The sequence below is a fragment of the Henckelia pumila genome, unplaced genomic scaffold (assembly GCF_033568475.1).
Source record: "Henckelia pumila isolate YLH828 unplaced genomic scaffold, ASM3356847v2 CTG_53:::fragment_2:::debris, whole genome shotgun sequence".
NCBI lineage: Eukaryota > Viridiplantae > Streptophyta > Magnoliopsida > Lamiales > Gesneriaceae > Henckelia > Henckelia pumila.
In genome coordinates, this window is record NW_027331858.1 from 22,263 (window position 1) to 29,310 (window position 7,048).

Below are 7,048 nucleotides of genomic sequence, written 5' to 3' on the forward strand. Positions count from 1 at the left end.
AAAAAGTCAATATCTATCTATGTCTGTTTCTACATCTAACTCCTACGATAAATATATAAGTTAATATAATTATTTATGTGGATGTCATTCTCTTTTAGGTATGGATATAATTGTTTTTCCCAAGGTATCTCGATTATAATTTTTTATGATAAATTGTTTGTATCTACGTGGAATTAAAGTAGATCTTTTTGATATTGTTGAATGTGGTTCATATATGTAGTGAAAAATAATAATCATGATATAAAAAAATATTCTTTCTGTCTTAATTACATAAGTCTTGTTTTTTAAAAAAAAATTAAAAGAATAAGAAATTTATTGGAAAAACATGTTATATACAATCTTATTATAGTACGCAACACATTTCCTAAAATTCTATTAACAAATTGAGTTTGATTATGAAAGAGTGGGTGCCCGGTGAGCCAACTTGTGTCTAAGGGCTTTTATGACTCTATGTATAAACAATCTTTTGTTTAATATAATTTACATTTTTATAATGACGTTTACTTTATCTTTTATCATATTATTATGTTGTGACATACTATAAGATGTTTAGATGAAGACCTTGAATATACTATAGTGTATGTAAGATGTGGTGGCACATGGGGATGGCTATCATGAAACACATCTTATAGTCACTGTATATTCTAAACAGTTCCTAGTCGATTGAGCCGTCCGTTAATAAGGATAAGGATCGCTCGAGATTGAGACTAGCATTTGCGATGCCGAGTACCACGTTTCATTGGTATGGAACATAGAGATGTTCAAAGCATGCAAATGGATATTCATACGATGAATGATCGAACTACCCTATCCGGACTTTCCAAGTGGTTATCACTTATCGAGTGGATAAAGTCCGTGGTTTTGGTTGTACACTATTAGTCCTTACTACTTGAAACATCATTGAGACTCTATATGCTAGTACTGTACTTTGACTCGTTTACCGACTCTATTGGGGTCATCAGGTGTCGGGATTGGGTACAGTTACGACACATATAGAAGTCGATGCTTTGTTGTCAAGGATTCACCACATACTTGCTAGTGTGGATATCCTATGCAATCTGAGGAGATATTAGTGTGACGAATCTCGGGCCAGAGTACATGATGTGTTTTAAGAAATGATTTCTTAGTAGCGCATGCGATGTCACTATTTGATCTTCAAGATGCATTGCATAGTTATCGAATCTCGAACGACTCTCGATTTACCAATAGTTGTTGATTCGATCGGGATATATGGATGAAGGGATCGTACTGTACGCTAACCAAAATCTATTGGTTCTTGCAGGCACTATCAGTGATACCTAGGGAATCATGGGGCGATGTTGCTAGGCGCTCTTACCATGATTCGATGGGCAAGTCGGAAATTGTTGTTCCGAGTCACAAGGAGTTGTGAGCCCACGGCTAGCTGTATCCCTGAACCATTGAGGGTCACACAAGTAATGGATTTTTAATTCCCGTTGAGATAATTAAATTTAAAGAGTTAAATTTAGTGAATAAAGAAGTGAGGCTTCTTATATCAGAGTAGAGGAGTAAGATTTCCTAAAATGACATAGGGATGGACATTTTTTGAAAACCACTGAATTCGGATTCAGAAAATTTATCTTGACTTTAAAAGATGCAGAAATGGTTTCTGTGCACATTGGTGAAATTGGTTTATCAATCTGAGTCACGATGAATTTTATATTAATTTCTGAACATGCGGGCTTTGCTTGTCAGGCTTGAACTTATGACTAATGAGCCCTAAGCTGTTAGCAGCCCACATTATAAATAAGTTATTGCAGTACAAAAATTACACAACAGAGGTCACAAAAATTTTTGAAAACCCTAGTTTTTCTATAGTGGCCGCCGCCCCTCCCTCTCTCTGTAGAAAATCCAGCCTGTGAATTTTGAATTTGCAGTCTGGTTTAACGGATCAAATTCGTTAATTCTCTTCGTAGAAACTTCTGATAGATTTTCTAGTGCAATCTATCAGAGGGATTAAACTTCTGTTCGTGGACCTGATTGAAGAATTGTTCGTCCATCAGTTCCTGGGATATACAACAAGAGCAGAGTAATCTGTTGGTGTCCATAATCTCGTTTCGAGATTTAAGATAAAAATTTAATTCTTATTTAATTTTTACACGCACAATTTAATCGTAAAGTTTTGATACCCATGATATGGAATCGTTCCATATAAAATTTTAAAACTTCCGCTGCACCGGGTATCAATTCTGATTGATCTGATCATCGTTCTCCAACAGTGGTATCAGAGCCAGTTTGCTCAGATCAAGCGATTAAATTAATCAATTGTACAAAAAAAAATTTTTTAAGCCTCGGTTTTTGAAACAAAACAAATTTTTAAAATTAAATTTTTCGACGGGAAAAACACGGGCAGCGATCGTCGCTGCCCAAGGGGCAGCGACTGGCTGCCCGGCCCGAGCCCCTTTTGGGGCGCGGGCTGCCCGGGATCGTCCCGGGCGGCCCGGGAAAATTAATTTTATTTTTAATTAAAATTTTAATATGTTAAAATTCTATTTTTGGTCCGATCGAAAATTATTTTTGATTGGTCCACGAGGCATCGGATCGAATTGTTCGAGTCCGAAAATTTTAAAATTGATTTTTGTATAAATTTGAATTTTTGGAAAATTTATAGATTTTATCCGTTAAATCAGATTTTATGAAATTAATTATTTTTGGTACAATTGATGATAAGATATGATCTTATGGAAATATTGAGTAAAATATGATTTTATGTATAAAATTGGATTTTATATGTAAAATATGATTTTATTTGATAAAAAGATAAAATATGATTTTGTATGTAAAATAAGATTTTATATATGGAATATGATTTTATCCTTTTTAAATTTAATTGCCATTGCATGTTATCCAATAAATTAATTTTGAATTAAATATTATTGGATAAGGATGATCGATTGCCGTGACCAATTTTGTAGGTGTATGTTAGGTAATTTACATTTGTTTTTATTGTTGTTGGATTTATTAATGGGTCTGGTTTATGGCCCAATATGAATTGTCATATGTAATAAAAGTGGGCCTGGTTTATGGCCCGTTCCCACCCCTTAAAATGTATCCCCTACTTGTCATAGTTATTTATTGTAAATACATTAGACTTAGTGGGAGATGAAGATTTGAAGACGGAGGTGGGCCCAGCAGACAATAAAGACTGAAGAAATGTAAATTGGAAGCACAATGTAATAGGATTGCATTGCATACTTGCATATCACCTAGGATTGAACTTAGACTCGTGATTGGAAACCACGGTTCGATTAATAATGGAATCGATCATCCTAAAATATAATATATGATATTATCGTTGTATGCATGTTTAGACTAAATTGTATGAATCCCGCAAGCATACAAATTTTAAATGATGAGACAAATTTTCAAAATTAAAATCCCTCATTTTAAATATGATTTAAAATTGATATCAAGATAAATAAAGGAAATTTAAATATTGTTTAAATGTTCCTACCTTCCATCAACGATCAATGTATGAGATGCTACCCGCGGATACGGTCCGGCTCATATTATTGGGGGGGCCCGTTCGTCGGAAAGCTGTACATTGGATCGACACACGTTGTAAGTTGGGTGGAACTCCCATGGGATTTGCTCATATTATTGGGGATTCACATGGCGACCGTCCATCACAACTTAATATTGATGAGTCATCTTGACGTGTCACAATAAACGGCGTCATATTATTGGGCCCTTATTGGACATGAGGTAAAAACGTGGAGGTTGCTTTGGAAGCAATTGGGCTCTACCTTTTGAAAATTATGGTTGGCTGATATTATTCGGGACCATAGTTTGTCAATTGGACTCCATGTTCCCACTAAGGAAAACAATTTTCCGTTTTCACTAGAGGGTAGTGAAATCGTTAAAATAGTGGGAGTGAGATTCATAAAATAAATTTTGCCTATTTTATGTCTTAGTAAATTAATTAAACAATCACTGATTATTGTCTGTTTCTTTTCAGTATTTCATTAAGATGAATTCGCGCGATCCATTATTCTCTATTCTCGAACAAAATAAACTGACTGGCGCAAACTATACGGAATGGTTCCGTAAGTTGAAGATTGTCTTGACCTCGGAGAAGATGTTCTACGTGTTAGAAAAATCTCCTCCGAAGGAAGCACCAGCTGATATAAGTCCGGAAAAGTTGGCCAAACTTGATAAATGGTGGGACCATGATATCAAGGCCAAATGCTATATGCAAGCTTCGATGTCTGATGAACTCCAGAGGCGATTTGAGGATACCGTGAATGCTGCTGACATTCACGTACAACTCAAGGAACTTTTTGGGGCTCAATCGAGAGCTGAAAGGTTCGCTACTGTAAAAGAGTTAATGACGTGTCGCATGCGTGAAGGGACTTCGGTCCGTGATCATGGGGTACGAGTGATTTGGCTCATTCAGAAGTTGGTAACGCTTGATTTGGTATTGGAGCATGAACTCACTGTGGACTTATTACTTCTCTCTCTTCCTTCATCGTTTGACGGTTTTGTGGTGAATTTCAATATGAACAAGATAGAGGCCTCCCTTGAAGAGATGGTCAATATGCTTGTAACATATGAAGCCACTTTAAAGAAGGATAAACCAGTTCTCTTGGTGGGCTCCTCTTCTTCTGCTAAGAAGGGGCCAAGTACAAAGGGTAAGAAACATTCTGCCTCATCCAAGAAAACCGAACCCGAGAAGAAGAACAAGACAAAAGCTTCAAACATGGAAAGTCCAAGGATGTTTGCCATCACTTCAAGAAACCCGGTCATTGGAAACGTAACTGCAAGGAATATCTAGAGCAGTTGCGAACTGCGAAGGGTATGTTCTATATTGAAATAAATGTTTCACTTAATACGACTTCTTGGGTATTGGATATCGGATGTGGATCTCACATTTGCAATGATTTGCAGGTGATGACAAGAAGTCGCAAGCTTAGAATGGGTGAGACCCAGCTGAGACTCGGAAATGGTTATAGAGTTGAAGCCAAAGCTGTGGGAGACGTTTATTTAATTTTGCAGAACGATTTTAAGTTACTTTTGAGAGATGTTTTATTTGTTCCAGATTTGATTAAAAATATTATTTCTATTTCTATGCTTGATAGAGATGGTTTTTCTTGCAATTTTGTGAATGGGATTTGCAATATTTACAAGAATGAATGTTTGATTAGAAATGGACAACTTGTAAACGATCTATATAACTTAAAATTAAAAGACGTTCCAATAAATTATGTTGATAAACCGGTAACAACGAACAAAAGGAAAATCGATAGTCAAAACCCGGCAAACCTTTGGCATGCTAGGCTAGGTCATATTTCCTCAAGGAGGATGAACAAGCTAGTGGGAGAGGGCATGTTTGATATGTCTGATATTAACTCTCTACCTACTTGTGAGTCCTGCCTGAAAGGAAAAATGACTAAATCTCCTTTTAAGGGGAAACCTGAGCGTAGTCAAAATCTATTGGATTTGATCCATACAGATGTTTGTGGTCCATTTAGAATTGGTACTCAATTTGGCCACACCTACTTCATTACCTTTACTGATGATTATTCTAGGTATGGGTATTTATATTTAATGAAATATAAGTCTGAAGCATTTGAAAAGTTCAAAGAATTCAAGGCTGAAGTAGAAAACAAGCTAGGTAAATGTATTAAAGCACTTCGATCGGATCGAGGTGGAGAATACTTAAGTACCGAGTTTTTGGACTATCTGAAAGAGAATGAGATTCTCTCTCATTGGACTCCTCCTATGACACCTCAGCTGAATGGTGTATCGGAGCGTTGTAATCGAACTTTGTTGGACATGGTTCGATCCATGATTAGCTTCACTGAGCTTCCACCTTCGTTTTGGGGCTACGCGCTTGAAACGGAGGTATTGTTGTTGAACAACGTCCACACCAAAGCAGTGGATAAAACACCATACGAGTTATGGAATGGCAAAGCTCCTAAGTATTCGTACTTGAGGATTTGGGGATGTCCTGCTTACGTGAAGCAGACAGTGGGAGATAAGTTGGATAGTCGATCCACCTTATGTTATTTTGTAGGGTATCCGAAGAATTCAATCGGATATTATTTCTATCATCCTACTGAAACAAAAGTGTTTGTTTCAAGGAATGCCACCTTCTTGGAGAAGGAGTTCTTATTGGATAAGAAAGGCGGGATGATGGAACTCGAAGAAATTCGAGAAGAACCCGAAATACAAAATAATGATCTCATACCTCAAGAATCTTCAGAGGACACGCCTATACCTAGAAGATCCGAGAGGACTTCTAGACCTCCTATTCGATATGGTCTTCTTCTTGAAGGGGATCAAGATGAACCCGACGTTGGATGTGATCCAAGAAACTTCAAGGAAGCAATTTCTGATGCGGATTCAAATTTATGGCTTGAAGCTATGCAGTCGGAAATAGATTCGATGCATACAAACCAAGTTTGGTCTTTAGTAGATCCTCCCGATGGAATTGTTCCAACAGGGTGTAAATGGATCTACAAGAGAAAGCTTGGGCCTGATGGTAAGATATTGACCTACAAGGCACGATTGGTGGCGAAAGGTTATACTCAAAGACAAGGAGTTGACTATGATGAAACCTTTTCACCAGTTGCAATGTTCAAGTCCATAAGAATCCTTATTGCCATAGCTGCTTGGTATGACTATGAGATATGACAAATGGATGTGAAGACTGCATTTCTTAATGGAAACATTAAGGAAGAGATCTATATGACGCAGCCTGAGGGATACACATCCATGGGAAGCGAGCATAAGGTATGCAAGCTTCAGAGATCAATATATGGTCTCAAACAAGCATCAAGAAGTTGGAACCAGAAATTTGATGAAACAATAAAGGATTTTGGTTTCATCAAGAACCCGGAGGAACCATGCGTGTACAAGAAAATAGTTAAGGATGCTGTGACATTCTTAGTACTTTATGTTGATGACATCCTACTCATTGAGAATGATGTAGGGATGTTGCATTCAACAAAGATATGTTTATCAGGTAGATTCTCGATGAAGGATTTAGGTGAGGCATCCTATATTCTAGGAATTCAGATCTATAGAG